This window comes from Eulemur rufifrons, chromosome 30 (assembly GCF_041146395.1).
Source record: "Eulemur rufifrons isolate Redbay chromosome 30, OSU_ERuf_1, whole genome shotgun sequence".
Classification (NCBI taxonomy): Eukaryota; Metazoa; Chordata; class Mammalia; order Primates; family Lemuridae; genus Eulemur; species Eulemur rufifrons.
Window position 1 is genome coordinate 29,989,817 of NC_091012.1, and position 13,742 is coordinate 30,003,558.

Below are 13,742 nucleotides of genomic sequence, written 5' to 3' on the forward strand. Positions count from 1 at the left end.
TATACCATGAGAGGTAGGGATCTAGTTTCATTCTTCTGTATATGGCTACCCAAGTTTCCCAGCACCATTTATTGAATAGTGTATCCTTCTCTAGTGCATGATTTTGTCTACTTTGATAAAGATCAGTTGGTTGTAGGTACGTGGTTTTATTTCTGGGTTCGCTATTCTGTTCCATCCATCTATGTGTCTACTTTTATGCCAGTACCAAGCTGTTTTGGTGACTATAGCCTTGTAGTATAATTTGAAGTCAGATAAGGTGATGGCTTCAGATTTGCTGTTTTTGCTCAGTATTGCTTTGGCTATTTGGGCTATTTTTTGGGTTTATGTGAATTTTAAAATTGTTTTTACTAATTCTGTGAAAAATGAAGTTGGCATTTTGTTAGGAATTTCATTGAATCTATACATTACTTTGGGCAGTATTATCATTTTAACAATATTGATTCTTCTGATCCATCAGCATGGGATGTTTTTTCCATTTGTTTGTATCATCTATGATTTCTTTCATCAATGATTTGTAGTTCTCCTTGTAGAGATTGTTCATTTCTTTGGTTAAATCTAATCCTAGGTATTTTATTTTTTTTCTTTTTTGCGGCTGTTTTAAATGGGATTGAGTTCTTGATTTGGTTCTCAGCTTGGACATTGTTGGTGTATGGAAATGCTATTGATGTTTGTATGATGTAATCACTATCAAAATCCCAGTGGTATTTTTTACATAAATAGACAAAACAACCTGTGGAGACACAATGAATCCAGAATAGCCAAAACAATCTTTTTAAAAAGGACAAAGCTGAAAGCCTCACACTTCCTGATTTCAAAGTATATTACAAAGCTGCAGTAATCAAAATAGTATTGTATGGCATACAAACATATTCCTCAACAGAACAGATTAGGAAAGCCCATAAATAAAACCACATATATATGGTGAACTGCTGTTTGACAAGGTTGCAAAGAATATACAAAGGGGAAAGTATAGTTTCTTCAACAAATGCTGCTGAGAAAACTGAATATTCACATGCAAACAAATGAAATTGAACCCATATCATATACAATACACAAAATTAAACTCAACATGAATTTAAGATTTAGGTGCTCTGTGCCAGAGAATGGGAGTGTAGACAAATATATACACTTCTTATTATTTTACACAAGTCCTTTGCCAATTTTTTAACCAGGTTATTTTTTTTCTTGCTATTGAGTTGTTTGCATATCTTACATATTTTGGATATTAACACTTTGTCAGATATATGATTTGCAAATATTTTATCTTATTCCAAAGTTGACTTTTCACTGTGCTGTTTTCTTTGCTGTGCTAAAACTTTTTAGTTGAATATTGTTTCACTTGTCTATTTTTGCTTTTGTTGCCTGTGCTTTCGGTATTATATCCGAGAAATTAAGGCCAAGACTAATGTCATTAAGTGCTTCTTATATGTTTTATTCTAGGTGTTTTACCATTTTATGTTGGTCAAGGATACAAAATTTCACTTAGGTTGGAGGATAAGTTCAAAAAAATCTATTGTACAACATGGTGATTATGGTTGACAACAATGTGTTTTGAAAATCACTGAGAATAGACTTTAAGTCTTCTCATCACAAAACAATACGTATGTGAGGTAATGCATATGTTAATTAGCTCAACTGAGCTGTTCCACAATGTGTACATATCTGAAAACATAATGTTGTACACATTAAATACATACAATTCCTATTTGTCAATTACAAAATGAAATGAGAGGATGAAAAATGGTGGAGTAAAGGTAACCTCCTGGCTCTTTGCTCCCACACACAGTCTTGGTTTTATCTAGTCAAACTTCTAAATACCAAAGACATAAAAATCTTCAAAGAGGTCAATGCAGAAAAAGACATATTATAATAATACATGGCAATAAAAATACAAATTAGCTGACTCTCGTCAGAAACAATTAAGGCCATAAGACACCTGAATGCCATATTTAAAGAGCTATGAGAAAAATAGTCAGCCAAGAATTCTATATTATATGCTGATATTCTTCAAAAAATATAAAATAAAGACATTCCCAAGCTGAGAGAATCTGTCACCAGCATACTTATACTCAAAGAAATGTTAAATGATTGCTTCAGACGAGGAAAATGATGCCTGATAGAAGCTCAGATCTATAGGAAGGAATGTAGAACAACAGAAACAGTAAATTAGTGGGTAAATACAAAAGCTCTTTGAAAGGGAGAAATATAGGGGGGAAAAAAGCCTAAATCGCATACAAAAGTAAGAAGCATTAGAACCATGCTTTAAAAATTCTGAAGTGAGATAATTTCCTAGAAAAAATTATATATTTAGCCAAACCAAGAATCACTTATAAGGGTTAATCTCATGTTCAAGTTTTTAAAAAATTCTTCTCATGTGCCATTTCTCAGAAAGTCACTGAATGATGTGTTCCACTAAAATAAGGATATAAAACTCAAGAAAATAGGAAACATGATACCCGGAAAACATGGGCTCCAACACAGAAGATAGGTGAAAGGAATACCAAAACCCACTCTCAAGGACTCTGATACCATGTTCTGGGAGTGGCAACCAGGCAGCTTTATATTTAATAAGCTCTAGGTGATTCTGATGCAAAGCCTGATTTAGGAACCACCAATATATGTTTCTTGTCTGATTTTATAATAACCCTGTGATTTAAGCAGATGAAACATTATACCCTTATTCTAAAATTGAATTAAGGTAATACATGTAATAGCAAAACTAGGACCACTTTTATGTGTTTTGAGATATTTCAAATATTTTCTCATTGCTGGAATAAAATTATAAAAGCCTTTCTCCAGCTGTTGTTCTGATGTTCAGCAGCATGAGAATCTACCAGGATATTTGTTCAAGATACAAATTCTGGGCCCCATCCAACTGAGTTACTGGGTAACAGGTCTGTGTTGGGGCCCAGGAATCTGAAGTTTGAGAAACCTGATCTATAAACTACCCCCAAAAGGTGATTATTTACAAAAGGATGGAGTGAGGGACCGCTGCCAGCACATAAGGCACCTTTGTGTAAAGTACAAAAATGCCTCCTCTACCTAAAAGAATTATAAATAAGCACCCTTCTTTTTTTGTAACCAGAGTAAAGACTTTGAAAGAAATGGAAGAAGAATGAGATTTTAGCCATCAATTATCCCATGGGTAGGCCAGGTACCTTTGTGCACTGTAAAATCAACAAAAATATGTGGGGGAAAGAATGATTTGTGTATACAAAGTTGGCATTCATGTTAACAATGATATTGATGATTTGGTGGCTATTTTTATTCAAGTTTTATTGTAAGCTGGCTAAATATACAATTTTAATCCAGCCACATTAGAATATGTTTGAACCTCATAAAGGAACAAATAACAAAACCTGCTTTCTAGTGTTTTATGGCCCTTAATCCATCCTTCCATCCTTTCCCTCCTTCACTGTTTTAATTTTGGGGTTATTGATATTCCCTTTCTTAAATCCTCCAGTATTTCCAAAGCTGTATTTAAGAGGTACAATTGAATGAAAGTGTGTTGGATATAAATCTTTTCACTTTGTAGTCTCTCATTATCACATGCCGTGTACACCTGTGACTTTTTGGCAATGCATCTGATTATAACTGGCAAAAAAAAAAAACTCTGTATGTGTATATTGATACTCCTGCACATGTTTTCTCATTTGCATTATGTTCTTGCAATCTTTACTCTTTAAATCCCCTCACAGTTAGTTTCCTTTTAGTTACTCTGTGGGGTCCGAGGGCACATATTTCAATATCTGGCCAACAAAAATATAAACTTGAAACAATAGTATAAAAAGAAAAAAATACTAAGAATATAACTTCTCTTAGAAGATTTTAGGTATGTTAGGATATTTGTAGAGTGGATTTTTCACACCACATTTCTTTTCTAAGAGTTAAGAGCAGGTGGGTTCCTTTGAATAGAAGCCAGACAATCAGATTTGCTATTCCCCTCCCCACCACCACCTGGCGAATATAAGATGACACTCTAAAATTTGCAATTCTTTTAGCTAGAGTGTGAGAAACACTTATAGTGTCAGTGTTTTACATGTTATGCCTGAAATAATATTGTCATATTTTTGTTTGTTCTGTCTTCAAAATACAGCCATAATCTGACACTTCTCCCAATCTCCACTGCTATCACCCTACAACCCTGATCTGAGTCATTGTCACTTCTGACCTTGATGACCTCTACAACCTGCTAATTGGTTTCATTGTTTCCATTCTTGTTCCTCTTGGATCTGTTCTCAGAAGAATAGCCATATAGATCCTATTAAGGCATATGTCAGAGCATATTCTTCTCTGCTCAAAACCTTTAATGGCTTCTCATCTCATTCTGAGAAAAAGTCAATTTATTTGGGGACCTGCATACCCTCAAGAGATATTCCCCGCCCCCACCGTTTACCTCTCTGATCTTATCCTCTACTGCTCTTCATCTACTTCACTCCAGTAATTTTGACTTCCTTAAACATCCCATGTATGTCCCTGTCTCAGGGTCTTTGGAATTGCTGATTCTTCCGTCCAGGTGTTCTTTTCTCTGATATCTTCATGGCTAACTCCTTCATATCTGCAAATATCTACTGAAATTGCAATTCTTACCCCTTTCACCAGTCTTCCTTACCCCTATTTTATTATTTCACTATTCCTGACTTCATTATTTTCCATGGCCTTTACACCAATCGACATGGTATATACTTTATTTTTTTATTTGCTTATTGTCTGACTCCTTATCACAAAAAAAAAGAAAGTAAATTCCAAGAGGGTAGGAATTTTCATCTGTTTTTTTCACTGCTCTTTCTCCAATGTGTAAAATGATGCAAGGTATACACTCAAGACTATTTGTTAAATGGATGGATGATTGGGCAGATGAATAAATTGGTGGCTAGATGGTCAATATTGTATATCCAGGATTTTACTTTTCAGAATATGGCCAATAAAAGATTGTATACATGCCTTTTTACTGCCTTTCCAAAAACTGTTAAAAGTCCTCATCAAGGGTCTTAATTACAGTTCTAAGCATTCCCTCAATGTGACACTCACAAATGCCCCCCAAATACCCGAATCCCACTACCTTTTTAATATTGGAAAATAGATATAACACGTATCCGTTGGAAGAAGATCTTTTCCTATCTTCCTTTCTCCATACTTCCTCACACCAATAAGACTTTACATCTAGGTAAGTAACAATTGTAGTTATGTCAATTTCTATTTTTATTTCACTTTCTAATCTTCACAGAGTGTTTAATTAACTATCATTTAGAGAGTAAATGAATCATTTTTGTAATAGAATTTCTTGAGAAATAATGGAAGTTAAAATAGAATCAATTATTTTTTCAACCAAATTAGTAGTGTAGGAAAATGGTCCCCAATCATGATTGAAAGAACCACTACTTCTTGATTGTAGTAAAGCCATACCTTTGGGCCATTTGGCAGAATGCTTTTGCATGTGTTTGTTTAGTTACATTCTTTAATGAGATGTGTCATATGGCAGTGTCCTTGCTATAGAAATGTCATTGTTTCTATCTAACCATAAAAGTTTATTCACTGTTGCTAAAATAAATGGAATCAGGAAGAGGCAACTGCTTAGTTCAGGAATGATGGAGATATGGTATAATGTATACTACTTTACACTTGATAAAACACATAAACAACAAATATTAAAACTGAGGTATCATTAGTATAACCTTATTTAGAAGTAGTTGGACTTGAGGCTCAGAGAGGGGAAGTATATGACCCAAAGGTCTTACATATAGATTATTTCATTTAATGTTCACAATAAACCTATTCAGTATGCAGAGATGATATCTTTAGCCTTAATTTACAGGCAAGGATTTTGAGGCTCAAATAAAGAGCATGATTTGTAGAAAGGGCATTGGCCTCAAAGGAATAAACTCTGCTTTTTATTTATGACTCTACTTTCTATCTTTTCCTGTAAAACCTTGGCTAAGTCCCTTACCCATTATTGCTTTTAATTTCCTTATTTGTAAACAAGTGAAAAGAAGTGGCTTTCTAACTATCTCATTTTATGACTCTAAAACTTTTTCACAGTAAAACAGTCAGGTCTTGATTCCAGTTCTGTCTAGACTCAAGTCTAACACAATTCAATCTAACCGTTGTTCTTTGTCCCTGGAACAGAAGGATCCTTATTCTGTTGAGGGAATAGGACAAAGTCAGGTATTCCTGATAGTCACAATTGAAGGCTCTTAAATCAAGCTTGTAATTATATAACTTCACAATCGGGAACTGAATAACTTCTTTTGTTGTTTTCAATCAAATTAAAAAAAAATTGTCTTTAGACATACTGCCCTTGACCCAGATGTGATGAACAGATGGTGCAAATCTCTTTGCAATGCAGTAGGGAAGCATCTGCAAAAATCATTTTCACTTTCAAAAGAAGAGAGGACATTATTTCAGCTCTCATATGAAGAGAGAAATTTCATCTTTGGCATTTTGTTTGCAGAAAGAAAGATGTATGGCCTATTGCCCTGCTTGATCTTTTTGGGAAACAAGTTCTAAGACATAGATGGGACTATCAGTAATGGGTCATTTCTGTGTATGAACACTTGTTGACCAGCATTGGGAAGGAATTAGCAACACACGATTGAGGAGAATGGTAGAATCATTGCTTACTAGAGTGATGAGATATATTATACCTTTGGAGTTAGACAGAACTGGATTTAAATTCTGGCTTGGTCATTTGTAATTTGTGCTTCCTTAGGCAAGTTATTTATCTCTGTACTTCCCAATATATCAAGAGAGTCTAGCACAGAATAGACACTGCATACATATCAGAGGAATGAATGAGGTTAACTTTTTTTCTGATTCACCATCTTTATCTGTAAAATATAAATAATAACTTCTTCCTGATAGTGATTTTATGAAGAGTAAATGAGAAAATACTTTCCTGTATTAGTTTCTCAGGGCTGTTGCAACAAATTACCATAAACTTGGAGGCTTTATAATAACAGAAATTTATTCTCTCACAGTTCAAGAGGCCAAAAGTCTGAAATCAGGATGTCAGCAGCATAAGGTTTCCTATGACTCGGGGAGAGAAATTAAACAATCCCTGTCTTCTAGCTTCTGGTAGTTGCCAGCAATTTTTGGCATTTCTTAGCCTGTGGTAGCCTAACTAAAATCCCTGCCTTTATCTTCACATGAACTTCTTCTCTGTGTCTTTGTCTCCTCTTTATCTGTGTGTGTCTTTGTGTGTTCAAATCTCCCTCTCTTGTAAAAACAAAAGTCATTGGATTTAGGGCCAACGCTCAATCTAGAATGATTTATTCTTGAGATCCTCAAATAATTACATCTGCAAAAGACCCTATCTCCAAATAAGGTCATATTCTGAGGTTCTGGTTAGACATAATTTTTTTGAAAGATACCATTGAGCTCACTACAGCTTCTAACCCATTAACTGTAAGCTTAATTAAGTTTAGTTTCCTCTTTTTTTAAATTTCAGCTTATTATGGGGGTACAAAAGTTTAGGTTATGTATATTGCCCACGCCCCCCCACCCGCCTGAGTCAGAGCTTTACACATGTCCATTCCCCAGACAGTGCACATCGCACTCATTATGTAGGTATACATGCATCCCCTCCCCCCACCCCCTACATCTGCCTGACACCCAATTGGTGTTATTCCCAAATGTGCACTTAGGTGATGATCAGGGAAACCAATTTGATGGTGAGTACATGTGGAGCTTATTTTTCCATTCTTGGGATACTTCACTTAGTAGAATGGGTTCCAACTCTTTCCAGGAGAACATAAGAGATTCTATATCATCATTATTTCTTATAGCTGAATAATACTCCATGGTATACATATACCACAATTTACTAATCTATGCATGTATTGATGGGCATTTGGGTTGTTTCCACATCTTTGCAACTGTGAATTATGCTGCTATAAACACTCGGGTGAAGATGTCTTTGTTATAGAATGTCTTTTGTTCTTTTGAGTAGATGCCCAATAATGGGATTGCTGGATCAAATGGTAGGTCTGCTTGTATCTGTTTAAGGTATCTCCATATTGCTTTCCACAGGGGTTGCACTAGTTTGCAGTCCCACCAGCAGTGTATGAGTGTTCCTGTCTTTCTGCATCCACGCCAACATGTATTGTTTTGGGAATTTTTGATAAAGGCCATTCTCACTGGAGTTAAGTGATATCTCATTAAATCACCAACATCATTTTTCACAGATACAGAAAAAATAATTTTACACTTTGTATGGAACCAGAGAAGACCCAATATAGCAAAAGCAATTTTAGGCAATAAATACAAAATGGGAGGTGTTCATTTACCAGACTTCAAACCATACTTCAAGGTTGTGGTTATTAAAACTGCATGGTATTGGCACAAGTGCAAGGACACAGACCAGTGGAACAGAATAGAAAATCCAGATATAAACCATCCTCATATAGTCATCTAATCTTTGACAAAGCAGACAAAAACATACTCTGGGGAAAAGAATCCTTATTCAATAAATGGTGCTGGGAAAACTGGATATCCACATGTAGAAGACTGAAACAGGACTCACAGCTTTCACTTCTCACAAAAATCAAATCACGGTGGATAACAGACTTAAACCTTAGGTGTGGAAACTATTAGAATTCTAGAAGAAAATGTAGGAAAGACTCTTACAGACATTGGCCTAGGCAAAGAATTTATGAGGAAGACCCCTAAGACAATCACAGCAACAACAAAAATAAATAAATGGGACCTGATTAAATTAAAAAGCTTCTGCACAGCCAAAGAAATAGTCACAAGAGCAAACAGACAACCTACAGAATGGGAAAAAAATCTTCGCATGCTACACATCCAATAAAGCACTGATAAGAATCTATTTAGAACTCAGGAAAATCAGCAAGAAAAAAATCAAACAACCCTGGAGGTATTAATTTGCCAGACCTCAAACTATACTACAAGGCCGTGGTTCTTAAAACAGCCTGGTACTGGCACAAGTACAGGGACACAGACTAGTGGAACACAACAGAAAATCCAAATATAGAACCATCCTCATATAGTCACCTAATTTTTGACAAAGCAGAAAAGAATATACTCTGGGGACAAGAATCTCTATTCAATAAATGGTGCTGGGAGAATTGGTTAGCCACTTGTAGAAGACTGAAACAGGACCCACAGCTTTCACCTCTCACAAAAATCAAATCACGGTGGATAACAGACTTAAACCTTAGGCGTGATACAATCAGAATTCTAGAAGAAAATGTAGGAAAGACTCTTACAGACATTGGCCTAGGCAAAGAATTTATGTAGAAGACCCCCAAGGCAATCACAGCAGCAACAAAAATTAATGAATGGGACATGATTAAATTAAAAGCTTCTACACAGCCAAAGAAACAGTCACGAGAATAAACAGACCACCTACAGAATGGGAAAAAATTTTGCATACTACACATCAGATAAAGGACTGATAACAAGAATCTATTTAGAACTCAGGAAAATCAGCAAGAAAAAATCAAACAACCCTATCAAATAGTGACATGAATAGAAATTTCTCAAAAGAAGATATAAGAATGGCTAACAAACATATGAAAAAATGCTCAACATCCCTAATCATCAGAGAAATGCAAATCAAAACCACAAGGAGATATCACTTAACCTCAGTGAGAATGGCCTTTATCAAAAAAACCCAAAACAACACATGTTGGCGTGGATGTGGAGAGAAAGGAACACTTATACACTGCTGGTGGGACTGCAAACTAGTGCAACCCCTGTGGAAAGCATTATGGAGGTATCTTAAACAGATTCAAGTAGACCTGCCATTCGATCCAGCAATCCCATTACTGGGCATATACCCAAAGGAAAAAAGGTCATTCTATAACAAAGACACATGTACCCGAATGTTTATAGCAGCACAATTCACAATAGCAAAGATGTGGAAGCAACCCAAATGCCCATCAATACATGATTGGATTAGTAAGGTGTGGTATATGTATACCATGGAATATTACTCAGCTATAAGGAATAATGAAGATACGACATCTCTATGGTTCTCCTGGAGAGAGTTGGAACCCATTCTATTAAGTGAAGTATCCCAAGAATGGAAAAACAAGCATCACATGTACTCACCAGAAAATTGGTTTCCCTGATCATCACCTAAATACACATCTGGGAACAACACCAATCGGATATCAGACTGAGGTGGGGGGCGGGGGAGGGGATGGGTGTATGCCTACACAATGAGTGCATTGCGCACTGTTTGGGAAATGGTAATGCTTGAAGGTGCTGACTCGGGAAGGGGGCATGGGGAAGGGAGGGATATATACCTACATGATGGGTGCAACACGCACTATCTGGGGAACAGACACTCCTGGAGCTCTGACTTGGGGGGAAAGGCGGTACATGGGCAACGTATGTAACCTGCAATTCTGTATCCCCCATAACAATAAGATGAAATAAAAAAAATAAAATTAAAAAAAATTAAATTAAAATTTTAAAAAAAGTGGGCAAAGTACATGAATAGAAATTTTTCAAGAGAAGATATAAGAATGGCCAACAAACATATGAAAAATGCTCAACATCTCTAATCATCAGTTTCCTCTTAATGTTCCTATTTGATGATAAAGAAGTACATAATCCTACTGTAAATAAAAGATTGTGTCAACTTTTAATATTAAGGATTGAAGATATTATACATATTTATTGCAAAACTGGTTAAAAGCAGCATGAATAAATGTATACTCTGGTGTATAGGTATACATATATAATGTGTGTGTATTTATTTTCCTCCACATATTTTTTCCAATATAATAATTTAACAAGATGAACTTGTCATTGTAGATATCCTCCAGCTCTCTGCTATGTGGAATTCAGAGTATGTGTATTTTATTTGCTTCTTTAATGTTCTTGCATTTGTTTCCCCTCATTTCTTCATTGTTTTAGGTTCGGGAATTCATATTGATGCTGTATATCATTCAGGATTTATTCAACTGCATAACATACACACAAATTACCACTGGGTTAAAAAACATGGAAGTTTATAATAATTCTAGGGCTAGATAGCCCATGGCTGATATTGCAATTCTAAAGCTATCTGGGGCCGAGCGCGGTGGCTCATGCCTGTAATCCTAGCACTCTGGGAGGCCGAGGCGGGTGGATCGCTCAAGGTCAGGAGTTCGAGACCAGCCTGAGCAAGAGCGAGACCCCCATCTCTACTAAAAATAGAAAGAAATTATATGGACAACTAAAAATATATATATAGAAAAATTAGCCGGGCATAGTGGCGCATGCCTGTAGTCCCAGCTACTCGGGAGGCTGAGGCAGAAGGATCGCTTGAGTCCAGGAGTTTGAGGTTGCTGTGAGCTAGGCTGATGCCACGGCACTCACTCTAGCCTGGGCAACAAAGTGAGACTCTGTCTCAAAAAAAAAAAAGAAAAAAAAGAAAGAAAAGACAATTAAAGTTATCTGGGGTTGAGACTTCTTCCCTTTTTCTGTTTTACCCTCCTAATGTGGTCTAAAATGGCTGCTGAAGCTCTGACCATCAAATCTGTGTTCCATGCATTTGAAGGAAGAGGAAACTTTGGCAATGAAGTCAGTTATTCTTAAGGAAACTTCCCGAACATCCACACAACACTTTCACTTAACATTTCTTTGGCCAAAATTTAGTGTTCTCACCTGTTTTTGCTGCAAGGGAGGTTAAGAAATGCAGTCTTTTGTGAGTCACATTGACACACCAAGCAAGTTTTGAGATTCTGTTACCAAGGAAGAAAAAGTGGATATTGGCTTAGCAACTAAAAGTCTGTACCACATTATTATTGAAAGAACTTGCGAAAGGTGAAAAGATATTTCAAGGAAAAAAATGTTTAAGGGACAGCTTAGAACAGTGCCATAGTCATCCTTTCTTCTGAAGTCCTTTTGCACATCAGGCTTATTTCAGGGCACTTGGGTTTGTACACCTACCTCTGAAATTAAAAAAAAAAAAAAAAAAAAACTCTATTGGCAAAACATAATGATTTCCACATTCATGAGCATTTGGCACTTGTGGTAATAACCTGACATTCCTCTGTCCTTGGATTAACTGATGACCTTAATACATTTAAACATGAGTGAAAAAGAAATGGAGAGTAGAAAGCTGAGTCTGTAGTTTGTGAGAGATCCTTTGTTGAGTCATGGCTTTATAATCCATTTGGTTCTCTTTTTGCCACTGCTCATTTGTATGATGTATAAATGAGAGGTGACTACCTACAAATGAAGGAAACACTGGTTCAAGCATTACTTATTCTGAAACACTCGAGCACTGCATTGCACTACCTAAGTTGCTCCTTCTCCTTGGAAAAGGGTAATTTTGTTTATTATACTTTACTATTTACATTTAAGGCATTGTGCCACTTTTTTGGAGGGGATTTTAATAATGTGCTGATGCACAGATAAGTACAAAACTGCTAAGATATTAATGAAAAATGCATGCTGGAGTCTCAAAACACTTGAACTTGTAAGACAGAGGATGGTGAAGCTAGTTTTAAAGCATACTCATGTGTAGCCATACTTGTTTTTGTTAGTCAAAAAATGGTGGGTGTCGGACAGATGTGGGGGGTGGGGGGAGGGGATGGGTGTATACCTACATAATGAGTGTGATGCACACTCTCTGGGGAATGGACACGCTTGAAGCTCTGACTCAGGGGGGTGGGGGGCATGGGCAATATACATAACCTAAACTTTTGTATCCCCATAATAAGCTGAAATAAAAAAAAAAAAGAGACAGTGCTCAGACTATAGTCACAACCCTATAAGAAACAAAGTAGTTAGTGGGCTCTAAATAAATGGCATCAACATTTGTATGCAGATTTTTTATTTGTAATTGCCTTCTCTGGATATTAGCAGGAATGGTAAAAGCATTGTTTTTTTTTTCTAAGAATAAGAATGATCATATTTTTTATTGATGCTTCTCCACTCTGTTCTTAACACATCTTGCATTTGAAAGAAATTTTGAATTCTTACACTGTCATCATTACTTATATTTAAAAACTAAATACAGTTTGTTATTTGTGTTAAGAAATAAATAGTCTAAAGTTTTACAGTGGTTCTAGCAATTCAAAGAGTGTTCTTAAGATGCCTCATTTTTTAAAGAAAATAGCTACTTTATTGATACATTACAAGTAAATCTTTGCGTATAAAAGCAAAACGGAGGAAACTAGAGTAGTATGCCCTTCAAATAGCATGATTTTCAAAGAACTAAGTTAAATCTTTTGCATTCCATGAGCTCCTTAGTCATGAGAAGCCATCAAAGTCTGTTCCAGCCCCCTTCCTTTTCAGGAAGGACAATTTTCACAGCTTGCCTTGCCCAGCTGTGAATTCCTCTTTCAAAATACCAATGTTTTTGATGCAATTTTTCACTTAGGCAACCCATTCACTTTGCTTTTACCAGGCTTTAAGTGGGTAGCATACCTCTGGTTCTCAGATCTAGATAATCACTTTTCAGAGGCTGGACTAGGATGGATACTGAACTGTTAATGTTTACTCATCCACTGAGCTAGTCATACATACGGTACCACTATTAATATTCTCTCTTTATTGTTGCAGGTAATAGCACCTGGGATCTAATTATTCACTGATTTCTTCTGTAAGAGGTGTTAATCCCATGTATTATATCCAGTATAAGTAGGACTCCATGGCAATATCTAAATTCAAAGGTTTTTATTTTTTATGTAGATACAGCTGAAGGTCAAGATTTAATTGAATTGGGTGGGCAGGTAAAAACATAACTCCTCATTACTTGTTTTGCTCCACAGGCTGTCTTT